Below are 20,987 nucleotides of genomic sequence, written 5' to 3' on the forward strand. Positions count from 1 at the left end.
AATCTTGATTTAAGATAATTTAAAAATATCCAGACTCATGGATTAAAAGATTTTGTAACAATTCTACAGGGAAATCACAATAGTTTGAAGCAAAATAAAGCTTATTAGTCCTCTCCATGCCTGATCAGCTGAGGTGACTCTGATTATACAGGGAATGAGTAGGGATGGAAAGCCAGAGAGCTCCCAGTGTTACCACAGGGCTAACCGGAAAGGGAGCCAAACTCCGTTACTCCGCAACTTCAGCCATTACAGCCCATTCTCCCTTTCACGCTCTCTAACTGGTAATCAGCAGTGTCTCACCACCCAAGAATGAAACTGCCCAACAAGTATGTTACATACTAATAAGAGAATTCATATTTTTCCATCATCTCTAGCCTCCTACTTTAGGAAGTTGGTTTTGGCTTTCCTCCTAACTCCCTTTTCTAACAATACTTGTCCCTATTTTTCCCTTCCCAGTTCTTCGAGGCTGTTTCAATGGAGGCCCTTGCCATCCTGTTCCCCTTGTTCCTACACTTTTCCCTAAAACAGGCTGGCCTGCACCAAGTAATAAGGTATTGCCTTAAATGCAAAGACAATGTTTAATGAACTAAATTGACAGAAGGCAAACTCCAAGGAGACAAAATTGCAGCTATGCAGCCCACACTGAGGAATGTCTCCAAATACCCACGAATAAACAAGATGTAAGAGAAGCAAGGGCATTCAGTCATGAAGATGGATGAAGTAACAGTTTCTTCTTTTCAACTGCTTGGCATTCAAATATATCAGTGAGATGGCAGCAAGCCTTGGCTTTAGTACAGCTTGAGGCTGCAAGGATAACAGTTTGTATCTCTGCCTTGCAGGTCCCACATTTATGCCTTGTCAACCAGTAGTGTGGGAATGTTTGCAGTTTTGCCTCCAGAGTGAAGGAAGCAAATAATTGCATGCAATAGTCAGAGACATTCCAAGGTTGCACTAGTAAACTCACATAATGATAGTATTTGTTGTTATTCTCTCTCTAAATGGACACCAATTAGCCTTGCACTTTGCTGGCAAAACCTTCCCGTTCTCCTAGGATCCTTGAATACACTTCTTCAGTTCAGTAATACAACTCCTCAACATATCCTAATGTGCCTGGATTTATGAGTCACACCAGCTGAGAAAGAGGTAAAGACCCAACACTGACATTTTTTCTTCTGTTACAGTTAAGCAGTTATGAACGTGGACAAAGCAAAAGTTACGAAACTTGCCACCTTGCCAGAATCCAAATGGATGAAGCTTTCTTCTCGGAATACAAGTTAACAGATATATGGATTCAATTAGCCCCTGCCCAACATGAATGGCGCGTATTTTACCTTTATGTCAAACTGCCTTATAAATCAGATAGCTTTAGTCATCTGCCTGCAAGTACCTTAGCTGCCATTCTGACTGCCTGCCACCATGTTTTGCCTATTTATGCAATGAGAAACAAAAGTGGTTTGGTTTTTGTTTATTTGGTTGGTTTTGGTTGTTTTGGTTTGTTTTTTTTTCCCCAGTTTCTATCTCCTTTAATTTTTGCTTTGGAAAGAAATTCAGTGGATTTTCTCATCCTTCTTTGCCTGCAGCTCCTATTAGAGGGAGAAAGAGGGAGAGGAGGAAGGAGAACATGAGAAGAAAAAAAAAAAAAAAGTGAATGTCTCAAGCATGTCCTCATGCCTTTAAAATGCCAAGAAAGAAGGATAATTATTTTCATTTCACTTCTCTCCTCCAGTCTCAAACACTCTATGGGAGGGGTGACAATAAATGACTGCCTGAAGGTTGTAAGTAGTACATCATGAGCAGCTGAAGCAGGAGACCCAACAGTGTCTGAAAGGTTAGAAAGTTCTCTCCTCTCAGTGAACTGGAAGTTTTCATGTAAAGCCCAACCATTTTCTTCTCCCACTTCACTGGAGCGTTATCCCCAATTCATTCTACATCAAGTTCTGGGGGAGTGTTTTTCTCCATTGATTCTCTAGAGGTGTCCACTCATGGCCATCTCTAAATACCACTCATGCAATTCATGCACCACTAGTGTTAGCCACTCTTCCTTCTTTTGGTCTCTAGTTGATCCAAGGAAAACAGATGAGATAAAGCCACATTGCAAACAACAGTTGCTCACTGAGTGACAAGAGCTTTGGCAAACTCAAAGTTGAATATGAGTCTGGTAGGACAAAAAAGTTCTATGAAGATTCTCTGCCTGAACATTCACAAGCTGCCATGAAAATGGATTTTGAAACATCCAGAAGTGTTTATAATAACTTAATCTGTAGTAATAAACAAGATATGACTAGGACATAAGCCTTAACTATACTGGCAAAGATCATCCTGTAGCATTTAACTGGCCAGCATGGTGCCTGGCATGGTTTTGCCTTTTATGAACCATAATTCAAACTATGCTCAGACAGCACGCGCCAGGGAGCAGTCCTTTTAGAGATGGCCAGAGATGCACTACATCTGGTAGCCATGCAGCTGGAAGCTGGGCCATGCCTCCATCTCTCTCCCACAGAGGCTGACTTATGAGATTTACTAGTGCAGGTGGAACCATAAGCCTCTGGACAGGAATACCACCAAATATACAAAACCTGAAAACTGTTCCCAGAAAGCAGGGCGTGTTAGTGAGTGATGCAGCATAACAAATCCTCAAAGGAGCCAAGAAACACGATGAAAAACTTCTTGTAGGAGAGGGTGTTGGGTTTTTTTTCCCCCTTTTCACCTAGACTCCTAAAAAAAAAAAAAAAAAAAAAATATCCAGGGAAGAGGGAAGATACTAACTCTTTATAGTAAACTTAAATCAATAGGCAACATATTACTTATTTTTCTAGCTGCATTCCATGGTTCGCTCAAAAATTTCAGGATCAAACTTAGGTGGAAAAGTCACCGTTTTAAGCCAGCAGATCTAAATCTCATTACAAACCATCGCTTCTGACATGAATTAGAGGTCAGATGTTGCAAACAGTCTGTCCTATAATAAGAAGCCACCCTGAGTCCTTCTGCTCCAGAAAGATACCTTAGGGTGTTTTTTGTTTTTTTTTCAGAGCATCACCTTGTCTGGAGCTCCAGAGGACAGAAGTACACCCAAGGCAACCCACTTGGCTTTATACCTGGTACCACCTTGGTGCGCTGTACCCTGTGGCACACCTGGGACAGCAGCAGAACTTCCCGTGGTCATCACTTCCACTTCTGCTCACTTTCAGAGATACCAGAGATCTTGCCACACTCTACCTGCAGTGACTGGTACTTGTCCTTTGTCAGATTGTCTTGTCAACCCTGAGCTCAGAAGGCAGAGGTTGTCAGGCAAAGCATAAATCACCCTGTTACCTGCAGACAGCAAGCCTTGACCCTTTGTAAAGCAAGCACCCGAGCACCGCCATCAGTAAAAAGGTCACGACAGTGGCAAACAGTGTCAGATCATCTAGTCCAGAGCTTGGCAAAGCCAGATCCCTACCCCTTGCATGCCACAGGGTATCTTTTGGTGTTCAAGGCTGCCTGCAAGGAGGCTTGATTCCAGAGTCTAGCTAAGCTGGCTGTCAAAGAAGATTATGTGGGCATTTAGTCTACATTTTTCACTCATATTTTTCATGTTTATACTAATTTATGCATATAAATAAGCTATACGTATACATTAGCTTTTCTATATTTTAACAGCCAAGTATTTCTGAGATGTTAATAACACGGCAAAGCTAATTAAACATGGAACATGTTGCTATGTAGCTAGCACTTTAAGGAGAACTACAGCTGCTGTGATGGGATTTCATTTATGTGCAAGAAAATACCCTCTTAAAATAATCAGAGCTACATTATTCAGAAAAATACAATCTCAAACTATTTCAGCTGTCAAAATAATAAAAAAATCTGATGGGAGCAAATCAAGCCACTTAACAATTGTATAAGCAAGCTCCAATTTACAGGAGGAGGAGGTGAGGCTTGTTTCTCTTATACCCTAGATGATTCCGGCTACAACAACAGTATCTATTTGTGATGGCTTTGGATGAAGTAATCCAGCCTTAAATGAAACAAAAAGAGATAAATACATATTAATAAAAGCACAGATAAAAAGCATCAGCAGATATGCTAAGTATCTTACAGTTGTTAAATACAGAGATATCAAATATCTTTTAAGAGTTCAGTAAATAGCTACTCTGAATGTTAACAACAAGCGCAGGCAAGCAATTTAAACAAAGACTAAAGCAGCAGGCAAGTCACAGTACACTGCCCCAGCTGGCTCTCCCACTAAGCATCCTGTATCATCATGCAAAAGTGTCATTTTCCTATTCTTGATTTATATGGTAGATCAAAGTCAAAATACAGTTTTCCATATGAAATGTAATTACCAACTCTACTTTAACTCCGTTAATGTAGCACTACAAAGTTCAATTTCTTTCTGTCATTTCCATGTCAACCCTTAAGCCTTTTTTTTTTTTTTTTTAAAGATTCAAGTCCCTATAAGCACACTTTGAAAATAAACCCTAACTTATCATAGCTTGTAGTTCTTCTCAAGCATCACCACAACTATGCTGCAGCTGTACAGATATTGTGCCTTCCAATAGCTGTGCAAACCACAGTGGATTTACACAACCTGAATATCTGCCACTTAAGCAACTCGGTAGACAAGATAAATATCCAGCTGAATGTCTCCAAGTAGCATCAACTCATCTAGGAAGAAGTGATCAATAAAATTAAGTATCAAAACTAGATATGGCTGTATCCACAGAGGAGACAGATCTGATAAATGGCATAGTGGCTACATTAAAGTGGAGAAAAATAATAATTTAAAGCCGTATTGCTTCTGCAGGAGAAGCCAAAACTTGCCTCTTTGGCTACAGCAACTGCACACAAAAGGAGAGAAGCAGATCCCACAACCTCACAGGGCTACTGAGGCACTCTGAACTCTTGAATGGTTAAAGAAAAATTGGAATATATCCAAGCAGGCCAACATACAGCACTCCCAACTCATACAAAATTGCCCTTGAAATAAGGAAGATGTTGGCACACCACATTTGAGCAAAAGCAGACTTTCGTAGTAGGATGAAGCACTGAGCCATTTAAACCAGAAGCAACAAAGATTAGATGCAGCTAATGATGACATTTCATCAAACAGAATCAAGCAGGTTACATTTCAACAGCCTTCCCTATTCCAGACAATCCATCAGCCCTATGAGGTAATAGGGAAGCCTCCAGACAGGAGAAACATTTTCCTATCCTGCTTTTTGCTAAGGTCTAAAGATTCACTGCAGGGTTATTTTCATGAATTGTCTCCCACAGGTCAAAACCATCTATTTAAGACATGTATCTAAAACAAATATCACTGTCACATTCCTCAAAGCAGTAAAATATAAGGAAGATTTTGCCAAGATTAAAAAAAACAAACAAAAAACCCCACTGAGACTGAATGTTAACATGCAAGTCTGGTTAAGTAGTAGCCCTGCATAAAAGCACTGACCTAAACCCTGCACCCCAAGATTGTCTGTGCTCCTAAATTTGAGGCTTTGATTGCTGAGTAATCAGCATAATTTCTTCATGAATGTTTAAGAAATAGACAACATAGTGGACAAAAGATAATTGCTTGCATTTCAAGCATAGCACCTTTTGCTACAGAAAGCAACCATCTTGCAGAAAGAATAACTGAGAAGAGAGAGCAGCTGCTGCGACAATCTCTTGAGCAGACTGCAAGGATTGCATCTTCCACTGGAAAATGGGAAGTAACAAACGAGATCCCATGGATGTGATCTGCTGGGATGGTAGAAGATGGGTGCTCTAATGACAATTTTGTACAGAATATTTGTCTTGGACATACAGAGCACATGACATAATAAAGACTGTAACTTGAACTATAGTTGTTCTTTCTAATCCTCCCTCACTCCGTACTTGGCAGTGGGTCTTCCGACCCTCCAGCTTGAATCAGGAAACTTTACCTAAGAAGCTAGAAAGCTCCCCATTATGACACATGAGATTGCAGAGGAGTTAGATTTTATTTTTCTCAGCTCCCCTCTTGAAGCTTGCAGAAGAAACAAGGCTAAGAATTCCATACCTGAAGAGGCAAGCATATCTCTTATGTGTGGTAGGAACAAGGCAAATTGGTTGACCTAAAAGACTAGAAATAATATAGATGTCCTTAAGTCTAGGTGAGTCACTGGCAAAGTAAGTGTAGAAGATCACACTGTTAAGAAGCAGTTGACTCGCTGTACCCACTCTCTCGTTTACAGAGTTAATCATCCAGAGCCCAGACCATAAATGAAGCAGACTTCTTTTGGACTGAGACACACAGAGGAAACTTGGTAAGACTTCTTCCAAAAAATAGAGACCAACTCAGGTAAATGAGCCCATCTTTGCTTAAAAAGCAACATGAGCAATTTTTTTATATATATTAGCAGGGGAAAAAGAAAATATTATGTACTTGTCTTACATCCTTGTGCAAAATATTACCAAAATGACCACACTACAATAGAGTATAGAAACCATTTTCATTAGAAATGGCACAACTGAGACTATGTCTGAGAGTAGGCTACAGCTTAGCAAGTGTGAGTTTAAATCATCTGCAATAAAGTGCAAATTTAGAAATGTAACAAGCAATTCCCATTAGCCCAAATTAAGGGCTTGGTAGAAAACAGCATCAAAATAAAATACCTACTGTAAAAGCTATAGAATTAGACTGTGATCCATATTTAATATGCTTAAATTAAAAGACACAGTGGAGAATGGCTGATTGCCTGGTGACACTTTGTTTGCCAGAAGGTTGAAAATAAGAGTATCTGCACTGTTACAAATTCATGTCAGAGCTGCTGAGATATATAAATAGGCAAAAAGAAGCCCTGCACCTGGTTAGAAACCCCAAGACCTCTCAATGTTCTGGAAATTATTCTGTACATATCATCCATGATAAGACCCAAGTGTCAAGCCTGAGATGAGCTTATCATAGAATAGTTAGGGCTGTAAGGGACCTTTAAAGGTCATCTAGTCCAACACCCCTGCAAGGAGCAGGGACATCTCCGACTAGATCAGGTTGCTCAGAACCTCATCCAACCTGGCCTTGGCACAAGCAGAAGGAATAAAGGTGCATTTTGTATGGCATAAAATCAGACAAGCACACAGTGATGCACAGAACATGATTTGGTTGGAAGCTTGGAATTCCCAGTTAGAAACTTGATCTCACATCCACTGAAATCAATGGAAAGACTTTTGGAGACTTATCTAAGAGAGACACAGACTGAATCCTTAACTAACACAAGTAGAGAATATGTTGGGTGATTGCTTTCAGGGAGTTTAATATTAGTTTGAAACAAGCATTTTCAGGAAAAGGTCATTAAAAGCAGTAATTCCTGCCACATGAAAATATTTTTCTTCACCATTATGATTTTATTTTTTACTTAATTTGCCATTAGATCTACTTTAATGAAGGCACTTCTATACATCTCTGGGTGAACAGAACATATACCATTAAACATACGTTCCTCTAGCTAGGTGGTCATTGCTAGATGAGAGAAAGCTTCAAAATTGTTCCCCCCATCACCCTTTTCTCTTTCTATAATTAGTGACTTCACACAGTTGCAATGCTTGCAGTAAGTACCATTTCAAACAGCATTTGCCTGAACAAATCTTGACTTCTAATTAGGTTTGTAAGTTGGGTATAGTTTAGTTGCGTTTGAGTCTTTGCTTTTGTCTCCAAAGAGATAATGGCAGCTCCTACATTTGCGTTACAATCAAAAGCAGTAAATCTGATCCATTAGTAAGTTACCACTTTGCTGTGGTTTTGCTTAGTAAGGGGGGGGTCTCACTAAACAAAAGCTTCTGTAGGAAACTGCTAGAAGTTGCTCCCCTTTGTCCAGTGGACTTGGCTGGGCTTAAGGCTGACCCGCTGCTGGCCAAGGCCGAGACAATTGGTAGCAGAATGTTCCACGATAACACCTCTGTGATAACATATTTAAGAAGGGGAAAACAAACAAACAAACAAAAAGATTATGTGAAGCAGCTGAGCAGGGGCAGAGAGGGGGAGGCGCGAGCCTTGTGGGCCTTGCAGGCCTCACCCTCTGGCCTCTCACCGGGGAGCCAACTGGGCCCAACTCAGCCCAGCCCAGCTGCAAAAAGTGGAGAGGAGATGAGATGTGAAGAGAACCTGAGAGGTGTCTGCCAGCCTGTTGTGAAGAATTTTTCTTCTGAGAGGAACAGCTGCAGACACCAAGGTCAGCGAAGAAGAAGTAAGAGGAGTAATGCGGCTCCTGGCCAAGATTCCCCTGCAGCCTGTGGTGACGACCATGGTGGAGCAGGTTGTGCCCCTGCAGCCCATGGAGGTCCATGGAGGAGCAGAGATCCACCTGCAGCCTGTGGAGGACCCCACTCCGGAGCAGGTGGAGGCCTGAAGGAGGCTGTGGCCCATGGAGGGCCTGCTGGGGCAGCTGTTCTGGAGGGACTACACCCTGTGAAAGAGACGACCCATGCCAGAGCAGTTTCACAAAGGACTGTGGCACATGGGTGGGACCCCACAACGGAGCAGGGGAGGGATGTGAGGAGCTCTTCCCCCAAAGAAGGGGGGGAGCAGCGGCATAAAACAATATGTGATGAACTGACCGCAACCCCCTTTCCCTCTTCCCCCCTGTGCCACTTGGGGGTGGGGGGGAGGTAGTAGAGATAATGTTAAGCTCGGGAAGATGGAGGCCTGGGGGGAGGTTATCTTTTTTTCTATCTCATTACCCTAATGTTTTTAGGAATAAATGAATGGTTTTCCTCAAATCGAGTCTGTTTTGCCCGTGACAGTAACTTTAAAGATTTCTCCCCGTCCTTATCTCAAACCTCAAGGCATTTTTCTTATAGTATCTCCCCCTGTTCTCTCGGAGGATGGGGGGAGTGAGAAAAAGACTGCGTAGTCTGGTCCCAATCAGGGCTGAACTACAACACATTTAAATACAACAAGTGTCAGAAAAAGTTGGAAGAGAAGTTCAATAGTTATCAGCTGTAAGCGTTGTCCAGATAAAGTAGAGTCAGAAAGCTCCTGGGTTCAGCACAACAAAATTGTACCTATGTAAAGATTACCTTCCGGGAAGAAGAGGTTAGAAATGAAGCTAAAGAAGGCTGTAGGATGGCATGCAAGATCTCTTTGTCAAGGAGGAAAACTTCAGACTATTTTTGACTAAACTGATCACATGAAATTAATACACTAACAATGTGCAGGAGATTAACACCTACTCATACATAACTATGATATTGTTGCAACATGGTCTGTTTGGGCACAGAGATATGAAAGTTTGTTAGACTCATGTTAAAAAGCACTCAGCCTAAGACTCTCCATCAACACTGATGTACTTCACAGCTGTCTGGGGACATGCAGACACAAGCTGAGTGCCCATAATCTATGCGCCATACCCACAACTGAAACTCTTCGGCACAACCTAAGGGTCAGATAGAAGCACCCTCCAAGCTGCCAGCTTACCGTCTCAGACCTGTACATTAGCATTTGCAAGGGTCCACATCTGACAGTAACACAGCTCTATCCAGGTTTTGAAGAAGCTGCCTCTTACAGACCGCCCTCCTTCCCCACTGCTGCAACCACTAACACGTGCACTTGCATTAAACACGAGAAAGTGGGCCACTGCTGGGTCAGAGGAAAAAAAATACAAAAATAAAAACCAAACACCATTACTGCCTAGCACAACAAGCCACACTGACGACAGCGCTGAGAGAGGCCACCCCAGCAGCTTCAACATCCCCATCTCCTTGCTGTAATCACCAAGCCAGGAAGAAGAGAGCAGCCTAGCTTTGCACATGGCTGGGGATGTCGAGCTGTCCAGGCAGCACTTGACTCTCCAGCTTTCACATTTCAGCTGCATCCAGCTGTGCCCCTTCACAGGACAGGCAGGAATAATTTCCCCAGTTGTTTGATAAGCTACTACACACATGCTGATGATGCACACCAGCTACAGCCTTTGAAGCCATGCTGCTGCCCAGGCACCTGCATGGATGCAGCAACTGTGGATAACATGAGATGCAAATCATGCGGCCACGTGCAGAGCTGAAGATTGCTGGCTGGGGACAACAAGCAAATGAAGCAAACACAGGCCGGCATGTGATGACAAAGCCATATAGGAGCAGAAGGCAGTAGGGATATAGAGCATTTCAATGAGCTGAGAGTGCTGATAGGGCACTGGGAGTGATGGCCCTCATCAGGATTCAACCAGTTTGCACCTCGCCCCCAGCCAGTAGTAATCAAGAATCTCCCCCTCTGTGAGCCTAAATAGCTGCCACCACAAAGATAAACCACATTTTCTATATACCACAGCTGTAGGCCTCAGACATTTGGCTTGGCATCCTGTCACTAGATACACCCCTCACATCAACTGAGGCAACAGGTCCAGCCAAATAAGTTTCCTGATCCTTATTTCTTTGTTTCCAACTAATTCTTCTGCCTCAGTCCTCCCTTGGCACTAAGCAATAATTGAGCAATAGTGCGTGCAGCTCATATTTCCACTACCACAGGTTCAACACAGCATAAATCACACAGACAGATGTATCATGGGTGCAGACCTCTCCAAGCTGGGACTGAGATTCCTCAGTCTATGAATAGCTGTTTTGCGGGCAGCCCATGCATCCAGAACTGCAAACTATCCAAGCATTATTTATTACCACTCATCAAGGTTCTCTTGATTTGAAGGCTGGCCTCTTAGCCACGTCAGACTTTTTTTCCACATCAAACTTTTAGTATTGGGAGACAGCAGCAAGATCCTCACATAATACAGGTCACTCACCTCTCCACACTGTGCTAGAAGTGTGGAACTGAGGGGCAGAGGTAGCCTGGGAATCTGTGGGCTTCTTTAAGCTCAGTGGAACAAGTTTGTTTTAGCACGCTAATACAAAAGTCTGTCAGGAAACAGGAGAGATGCCAGAGCCCTGTGGTAGCGATTGCTGTCTGCAAGAGAGAGAGGAGCAAACTGCAGTCCTCTGATCATTTGCAGGAATAATACCTACCACGATAGAGACCCAAGAAGTTTTATTGCAAGCTCTGTACAAGTGATGTGATTTCACCTTACATTGTCTAGTATTGTACTGCTAGAAGGATACTCTTTGACAACAGCATGGACTGTCCTGTTGTAAGAGAGGCTCATTATGGCTGTTAACGTGGCTGACGCTACACTACTGTAACTGGGGACTCAAGGTGTGATATCCTGATCCAAGCTAAGAGCAGCTTCCTCTGAACTTCAGCATTTCCTCAGTTTGCTGCCCACAGCAACTCCAGCCTTTACACGACTGCCATTAAGGTAAGGCCAACATTGCAGAAATGCTGTATGAACATTTGACATAACACAGGTCCCATCTGGAGAAGGTGGAAATCTAAACAGACAGAAATGTAGGAAATAAACAAAGGTAAGTGAACCACCAGCAACAGCTAAACGGGGCAGAGAATCCACATCTCCTCATATCTTCAATTTGTGCAATTTCCAGAACACTGTCACCATTAGCTGCATCTTTCCGAAGCAGCTTTCAAGGAGATTGCCAATTCCTTCTACTTTCCTTCATGCATAGATACCACAAGGCATATGCTCTAGTGTTGTTTACAGAGCAACAAGTAACAGAGTAGTCTGTACAGCTTCCAAAGGAATTCCTGGTCACTTAGTCTGCGGTTTTCATAATACCAATATGTGTTTCCTGGTTACTTCTCTTTGCAATGTTTATACGCCAAGAACAGATGATCATTTCACAGAAACCAAAGAGCCTAACCAAGTCCAGAGACAAATTACAGTATAGAAAAAACTTGGTGCATTACACTAACAGAGTAGATTAAATTCTCAAAGCATTTGAGGCATTTAAGAAATAAGTACAAGCTGATATTTATTTGTAGGAATATTGTTTTTTCCATGTTTGACAACGTCCACCCATTCTTTTTTAATCAAACTCTGAGAAGGTAATTTGAAAGATAAGGATGGAATCTGTCCTTACTGCACGATTCTGTAATTCAGACAGAGCTCTGCACAGTATTTGCAAGAAGTCCTACACTAACCAGCTACTTTTGGATGGAGAATAGTTGTTCCACCAAGAATCCATGCAAGTCAAATGAAACAACATCAATACTTTTCTTAAAGGACCCCATCCACAAACTATTGAAATACTGGTAGTAATGAGACAGTTTCACATCTAGCTTGAATGGGTTTTGTTCTGCATATTGTATTTAAGCACCTAAATTTATTCCTTTGCTTTGATAGTGTTCTTGGGTTCTTCCCCCTCCTTTTTTTAACTCCCTAAATAAAACATCAGAGGTGTAGCACAGATTAGTCACATCTGACACATTCCAGCACGAGTTTACTAGTCATTAGCAATCTGAATGGAGTTCTGTGCAAAGCTCCCACTAAGAAAGCAAAACGCAGACAAATTTTGCCAAAGCTTTCTCAGATAAAGAGGGAGATCCTTGAACTCCTTTGCAGGAGCCAAGCAAAATGCATTAGCTTGCACTCCCAGTATGTAGGGCCAAGGGGAAAACAGAGAGCCAGCCTCACTTGTTGGCCCTGTGCCCTTTCCACGCCATAAAATGACTGAGGCAACATGGAAGAAATGTTCTCCATACCCTGCTGAAACGTACAGGCCAGTCTGTTTGTGTCCTCATTTCCAAAGGCCTTTGTTTTACCAACAGGCATAAATGCATTGTTTCTTTTTGGGTGCCTGTACAATGCCCACTGTTTCGCCTTCCATAATGTGAAGTTTGACAGCTTCCATACTGTCAAGGAATTCAACAAAAGTGATGCCATGCAAGAGGGCGAGAGAGAAGATGAAGTGCAGTTCTGTATGTAATATGATCTACAGACTTTCCTACTGCATGCAGTAGGAATAAAAGTAGTCATAAATGAGATGAAGTATAAATTTTACACTCCTGTAGTCAGTTACTTAACTGATCTTTCCAGAAACTTGGCAAAAGAAGTGTGCTGCAGCTATGCATATATATTATACTTAATGATGGCCATTAAGCCTGCAGTCACAAGATTCAGGTTGCCTTTTGCTGCTAAATTTGCATTGCAGCCTCACAGATTTTGTAATAGTTCCTGACAAGGTACAAAATAATAGTCCTGTGAAATCATGAATCCTGATTAGTAAAGGGGTAACTGCACCCCCCTCTTCAACTTCATTGGTCCCAGTGGGTTTATACCAACAATAAATTTGGTTCATTCTTTGAAGATGAAAGGTGCTATAATGTGCACTTTATTAAAACCACTATAAAGACTTGTTATTTTTGCTCATATACCTGCTGAGTGATGGTTTCCAGAAGTCTAGTGGCACCCCCAGAACACGCACACTCACTTTACTTTCTGGCTTGCAGAATTCCTCTTATAACTATAGGCCACTTTTCCAGCTTTTGGTGTACAGCTTCTTGTATTCTTCAGGACTACAGCTGAGCCTTTCTCTAGCCCAGACAGCTGTGTGGAAACACAGCTTTACTGTAAAGTAGAAGTGATACAGCATTTTAATATCTAGAGATATCCAGGAGACCAGTTTCAGAGTCAGGTGCTGATTTTGACTCTTGTCCACACTATGGTCTGGTGGATTTTGGTTCAGCTGTGGCAATGCCAAATTCTCACCATCTTTGACCCCAGTAAGAAGTCTCCCATGATGATCCTAGCAATGATTTCTTCTGCATGATGAATTTCTTTACATAGGAAAAATCCCAAGAAGCCTGCAGGACCATTTTTAACTTCTACTAAAAAAAATATTTCTTCCTTCGCTTTTCCTTTTGGTGTGGAATCTCTGAATCACTGTGTGAAGTCTCAAAATTCACATAAGCTTATTCTTTTGAGCTTATTCAGTTGACAAACATGTTAGTGCTAGCAGAGGAACAGCTTAGGTTCCCAGTACCCATACCACAGTATAAATCTATGTCACCAGGCTCTTCAAAAAAGGATGCCATCTGCAGATATACACCTTTAAAAGCAGTAGTCTTCCTACCAAAATTATCTGCTTGGCATTCATACAACAGAGCTTGAAAATACTAAGAGTATGATTTCTGAGAAGCACTCAAGAACCTTTGAACAAAGGCCCTGTTCAAACTACTAACACAGCAAGTCTGCCTCCTGAACTTTCCTTTTCTCCCCATTTAACAGCTCTGTCATTTGTTTCAATTTCTGTGAGCGTTAACCAGTCAAATGGCTTCTCAGACTACATCTGCTGACTGCCTTCACAAACCAACCGCCCTGTCTATGCCTAGAGACCCTTTTTCCCAAAGGGAAAAAAAAAATTAAAAAAAAATAAAAATCAAGATTTAACAAAAAGAGAAAAGGAGTCAATGAAACATCTCAATAGTTAATTGCTGCATATGGCACAAGACAAAGAGAAGAGAAATCAACTTTTACTTCAGTCACAAACACAGAGAAAGTGACCTGGAATAATCAATTGTGTGTCTTGGTTTACTTTCACGTACAGCATAAAGTGCATCCAAAGTCTGGTGAATGACATTAGTTTACCCAGCATTTGACAGTCAGAAATCCCTGCCTCAGTGACCTTACAAACTGGATTGTATTTGCAAGTGCATCTTTTAAAAGATGTTGTCTGTTAATCTGTCTTGCTTGTGACCAGAGCAATAAAACTATGTCTATTCCTATTGCCTCTTGTTTTGGCAGTCAGAAGTGACCACAGCCTGTACCTTCCACTACGTCTGCCCTTTCCTAAGCTGCCAAGAAGTCAGAAGTTTTAGAGCTGTAACAATTCTATTACTTATTAATTAGTTTCCAAAATCCTCATTCCTGCCTAAGAGTTTTTGTTAAGAGTAGATGAAAGCTCAGAAGCTCATGCAGAAAACTCCTGCAAACCACAGACCTGAGGAAGCTTTTCTTGTAGCAGGTATCCCTTGTAGCTGTGTGCCTCACCTCCTTCAGAGGCTGTGTTTGGAAAGGATGCTCTTTTCCTTTCTACCACCACAGTTCCTTTGGATACACAGACTCATGCGTTAGTTTAGTACATTCCCTATATATCTCTGTTGTCTTGCCACTTCTTTCCACCTTGTTATTCTTTTTAATAGCTTGCCAACAAGAAGATATTTTTCATGAGACAGTAAACAAAGGAGTCTTATTTTCCTTAGCAGATTTCCTCAGTCAAGGAAAGTCAAGTCTCCTATTTTAAGGCAGGAGAAAACAGCTGATCCAAAACAAACCAGGATTCACAGTGATTGTCACAACATGGATGCAAGCCTGCTTCTGCTGGAGAATTTGCTTTACATTGTTCTCTAAGTTCCAGCCATAAGTGAGCAACTTCCCAGAGTGCCATTGTTAACCAAAAATGTATATAGATAACAAGTTTTAAAACTATATCAACAAATCAAAACCAGATACTTAATTCAACTGTACAGAATTCAGTTTTTTACTGCTAGAGGGCTGAGAATATGAGTTTTTATCTATTCCAGTAAAAAAAAAAAAAAAAAAAAAAAAAAAAGGAAGCATCTTCAGCAGCTGTTTTACTCCTTTCTTTAGTCACTCTGCCACAAACACAACAGGGCACATAGGACATGATGGCAGGATAATCCAGGTGGGGATGGATGCATGAGCCATGAGATTAGACCAGGGTTTTTTTATTATATATACACTTATATTCTCATATACACACACACTGGAGTTCTATACACATACACACTCATTTCCTTTCTGTCTTTCTCCTTAAATTCAATCCTGCTCTTAAATACATAGGCCACACACACAGCTCCCACAGATATCAGTGGCAGTGCATATATGCATCTCTGGGCTGAACTTAGCTTATCTAGAACGTCTTAGGCATGAATCCCAGCTTCATTTTCTAATACTACTTTACATTTAACTTTTATTCACTTACATGAACATCAATGATCCCAAGCAAATGTAGAGAAAAGCACAGGGTTTTTTTTTTTTTGATTCTTTAACCAACACTTCCAAGATCTGTATTAGTATACAATGCTTCATATTTTATAGGACAACCGTCCCATCATGAGCTGCAAGGCAGGAAGGTGGGGGAGAAAGAATCTAGGCCTTTTTTCTTGAAAGTTAACTTTTACATACACACAGCTGAACCATATCATAACTTCAGTGTTAATTCTTATAAATGTAGTGCATTGTTGAAAATCATATTTTAAAAAGAGAAAAGCTAACAAAGGCAACAGGCTTGTAAAAAAATTAGTATTTTCCACATTTCTCTTACCAAATAGTTAAAGTCTTGTTTGTGAGACATAGAGAGAGAAGTCATAGATCCAACTCACACATCAGTGATACCAACATAAATGACTTCCATTTTCTCTATGTCTTCCTCATATTAAAAATTAAAGCACAAAAAAATAATATCTACTGCAACCTTACCTCAAGCATCCATCCCCCATTTGCTGCAGCTTTTCTATTGTAACACCACTGCCCTATTCACCCTCTGCGCTCTCAGTTTATGCTCACCTGCTGCCCAACTGCAGCTCATTAAGCTGCACACCTGCAGTGACTTAACTTGGGCTTTATCCAGCTATTAACCCACCTCAGCAACAGTGAAATAGCTTGCTCTTCACACTATCATTAAATATTTTCTTCTTGTCAGGGTTTTCACAACTACGATACGCTCTGCTAACTGCCCTGATAAATCAAACCCCTAATATTCAGCAAGTATCTGAAGAGCAGCTATTTACTATACTACATACCCATGAACATGTAACTCTTTAGAAAAAAAAAAAGTAATTTCCACCAACATCCATCCATGTGGATGACCACTGCACTGAAACAGGTGCAATCTGTTATGTAACTGCATATCACTCAGTTCTTTAGTGTGTCAAGAGATGCAAAACCATTTGAAGCTTTTTATTTTCACTTAGCCTAAACACAATTTTAACTAAAAATACTTATTATGGGGACAGCCTCTCCATATGAATAGTGTGACTTTTAAATGCTGTCTGCATTTAAAGTTTCTGGGAAGCATACATTGTTTATGTATCTCCTGCATATGCAGAAAGAAATAGAGCAGATGTGAAGTTAGAGCCGCCCACCAGGCAAAGAGTACTTGGTAGGACAAAAAGATGCTGTTGTGGGTGTCTTTAGTATCATCCAGATTTCTAGAGATGCTCTGTTTGCAAATGGTTTCATGGCCTGTTCCGTGGAAGCAGAATAAATTTCTGACCACAGATGAAACTCTACAGGCAGAGTTCCCCAGGGGAAACCCATGGTGGAGATTTTGTTCTTGTGGCTCCCCACCCAAGTTATCCCTGAAGTAACTCTACTGATGTTGTTAATATATGAGGGATCAATTTCCCTTACCTCATTTGTTCCATTTTTAAAGTCAAAGAGACCACGCCAGCCACTCCAAAAGAGTAAACCACCTTATTTCTATTTCCACTTCTTCTGCTACAGCAATTTAGAGCCAGCTAAGAACCTATCTCTAATGGTGGGTTAGATTTTATGGCCAACATAGGATGATTTTCTAGTGAAGGATGTTGACAACAGTCAACAAATAGTCCCAACCAGTTTAGAGCTGGATTCAGGCTACCTGTGTTGAGTAACTCGTGGCTGAAGTTTTACAGAACCATCTCTGGCTTAGGGATATTAATAGCGGTTAAATACAAGAGGCAGGAGGTTGTGATGGCATGTGTATAGCCAACAATGCTAGAGATGCATCATTTCCAGGTTGGCTAATAATGATCAAAGGTCTCACCCCTCCCACACAGCTCATAACTGTCTAAGGCTGCGTTAGAGGCAAGGTTTCAGGCATGGAGTACATACTACTGCCCTTAAAGTTCCGAGGGCTACCATTTCTGAGTTAGCCAGAGGCTGTGGTGCTGTAAATCCAGAAGCTGTCACTCCTGTAATATGTTCCCTCTACTTCCCATCCAATGCTGCTGACCTTCATGCCACAAAACTGCTTTTGCAAATCAGTGCAGAGGTCCATGGCTTCTATGCTCTGTTTTGCACTGGCCACGTGATTTACGAGCAAAAATCTTGTAAAAATTTCAGCTGCATTTCCTTCACTGACAGACTGGCAAACATCTTATAAATCACAATGTTAGTGCCGAAATCCCTGCCAGTGATCAACAGATTTTATCAAGCTTTGATAGCCTCCAAAACCAAGTTCCACAGAATCTTGTTCTAATTTATTAACTTGCTATTAGAAAATGTCATTGAATGAACAATATTTGGTGCAATGCCAAGTACACAAAGCATCTGCAACACCTGCAAATAAATTATGACTTGTGATAATCTAAAAACACATATTTCTTATTGTATCCTGGGAAGAATGGGGAAGTAACTTGATTATAAAACCACCACAAATCCTGTGCACCATGTAATCAGTCTCGTTTTATGCACTGACTTTCTTTGCATCTGTGCAAATAAAGCCATTGTTAAAGTGTACAGAGAGCTGTGGGATGTAATACACGCAGCTATGAAACCATGAGTGCTGCTACATGTTGAGTCTTTAAATGGAAGGTGGCACATCTGCTTTTGGCATAGGAGTGTAAATCAATCCAAGATGTTTATTAAAGAGTAAGTAACAACCTGTCCGCTCGCTCTTTCCTCCATCCAGCCTTGCTTTTGTTTTTTCTTCGTTTTTTTCCTGGCAGTTAAATACGGGCTCTGCACATTGAAAGTATGTGTTGTTTCTTCACATACGGATAACATAACATGTCACATAATATTTAACAAGTATGTAATGGGGAGCGGTTTGGACAAAAACACAAGCCAAAATGAGGTGGGGAGGAAAGGGTAAGTACAAGCAGCTACACCACAGTGATGGAAAGGTTTATTACTCTGGATAACGCAACTATGTTTCTAAATGCTTTTCAAATGAATAATAAGACCTAGATTTGATTTCATGTTCTAGCTCTTAGCAATTAGTGAGAAAAATTTGCAACAGTGAAGGATGGTGAATATTTTCTTCCTCCTCAATCAGAGGCATAAGCAAGCATTAAAGAATGGAGGAGTCAATACGGCTTGACTTTGTATTTTCTGAAGGTATACATACCTTCCACAGCCAGTTCTGCCTCAGCAGGACTACTTAGGAGCCTAAGCCTTTCAGCATTTTCCTGGTTTGACCAGCAGGAAAGGCAACACAATATTGGCACTGGTCAGCATTGGCACTGGAGGTTGGCCCTTTCTGGAGCAATTGCTAATGTATTTGGCACAGCTTGTAACATATTCCTCTCCTGCTGACCAAGAAGTTCTAGGGTCTGTATGAACAGCAGTCCAACGATAACAATACCTTTTGCCGGCAGCCTCTTTCGTGGGCAGCCTCTTTCGTGGGCTATCTGCATGAAGGAACACTTAAGAGACTGGAAGTGGGGAAGAAGGCAGTGCCTGTGGGCCTGAGGGTACAGACTGGGACATCAAAGGACGCAGAGAAAGGTGTCCTAGGATGTCTGGTGAGAGGGACTGCTCCACAGCTAGGCAGGAGGGAGCAATCCATTCTATATCCCAGTGAAGGGCCTACTTTGTAGCATGCTTTTTAGAACCCACAGGAAGAAAGAAAATACCATCGATGTGGTCTTTTTTACTTTCAAGTGGGGAGGTGATAAGAAAGTGATGCTATTCTTTGAGTGCATTTCAGAAACAAGACATGTCCTATCAGACACTGAAGGGCTCATCCATTGGAAAGACAATCTCTCTTTTGTATGCTAGCACTGGGAAAACACAGTGCTTCATTGGCTGATTTTTAAGAGATGAGGTTGCAAACAAGACTGGTTAATGGGAGATGGTTCAGGAAGACTCATTGTGCAGAACTGGGGATGACTGTGTGAAAGCTTCTATACACGTCCATGCTGGACAGGGAATGCTGCTGGAAGTGTGCCACCCAGTGTCTTACACTTGCACATTTACTGGACCAGGCACCTCCAAACATCCCCTGCAATCGTTAATTTCTTCTTTGTTAACATGGTCAGGATATATTCAAAGGCCAGATTCCATATACATATGGTTCAGTGATAATGTTACCTATCAGCTCTGTCCCCAAAGTAGCAAAGATTGCTGTAAAATTGTTAATCGGGTCTCTCTTCATCTGTAGCTGAAATATATCTGCATGAGCTCAGCAACACAGAACATCTCAGGACAGAATTTATACAGCAGTTACCACTGCAGGCTAGAATGATCTTGATCTGAGCTGTTACAGCATCATACAGTATTTTAGCCAGGGCAAAAATATTAATTAAATTAAATCAAAATACTTGGGTAGATCAGAAAAGGGGAAAAAAAGAAGAAAGGCCAGTAATACTTTCTCCCATTTATTCTGCATAGTCTTAAGTTTTTATTTTTCTTTTATTTTCTTTTCTTCCATATGCCTAATAATGGGACTCTGTGGGACTGAATCTTTTGCAAGTTGCTGGTGCCAGCTTTTTGCAGAGTGTCTCGGACAGGTCTCCTTCACTTACATTTCATTTTGTCTTTCTATGGCTGACACACATTGTTATTTAAATGAATGCTTTTGAACTCATATTTTTTTAATGCAAATGTCTGCTGCTTCCCTATTGAACTGAAAACATAAACACTTTTTTTTTCCCCTATGAAAAGTAGGATAAAGAGCAATATTCTCAGGGCTGAAGGTGGGTTGGGATGTAACTTTTCTATGAATTTAAGCTGAAAAAGGAAAACACACACAATGGTGAAGTATCAAAATATTGGCTAAATCTTCTTTCTACCCAAGATATGATTAAAGCAGTATTATGTCTTTTAAAGAACAGCTGAGGCAGGGAAGGTGCCAAGACACAGCAGACCGGTCACACTACCTCAAGGCATTCTGTATAAAACAGTTAGGGGAGTGCACACAGAAGTGCCAGACACCACATGCCTCCAGCAATTTTAAGGTGCTGTATGCACTCCTTCCTTTTGAAGGCCATAACTCATTTTAGTTCAAGAGTTGGTGCCCTCTCATTTTTATTTTTATATTTTTAAAGCCTTTTACCAGGAACCATAATCTGAACTTACAGAAGGTCTTATAGGGAAGTCATGGGGAAGAAGCAAAAAAGAAGAACAAATCTCTGGTTCCCTTTAAAGTATCATGCATTCATGTCTTCAGGGTGGGGTTTTTTAACCTATAATGTCTAGAAATGT

This window comes from Chlamydotis macqueenii, chromosome 2 (genome assembly GCF_036417535.1).
Source record: "Chlamydotis macqueenii isolate bChlMac1 chromosome 2, bChlMac1.mat, whole genome shotgun sequence".
NCBI classification, from domain to species: Eukaryota; Metazoa; Chordata; class Aves; order Otidiformes; family Otididae; genus Chlamydotis; species Chlamydotis macqueenii.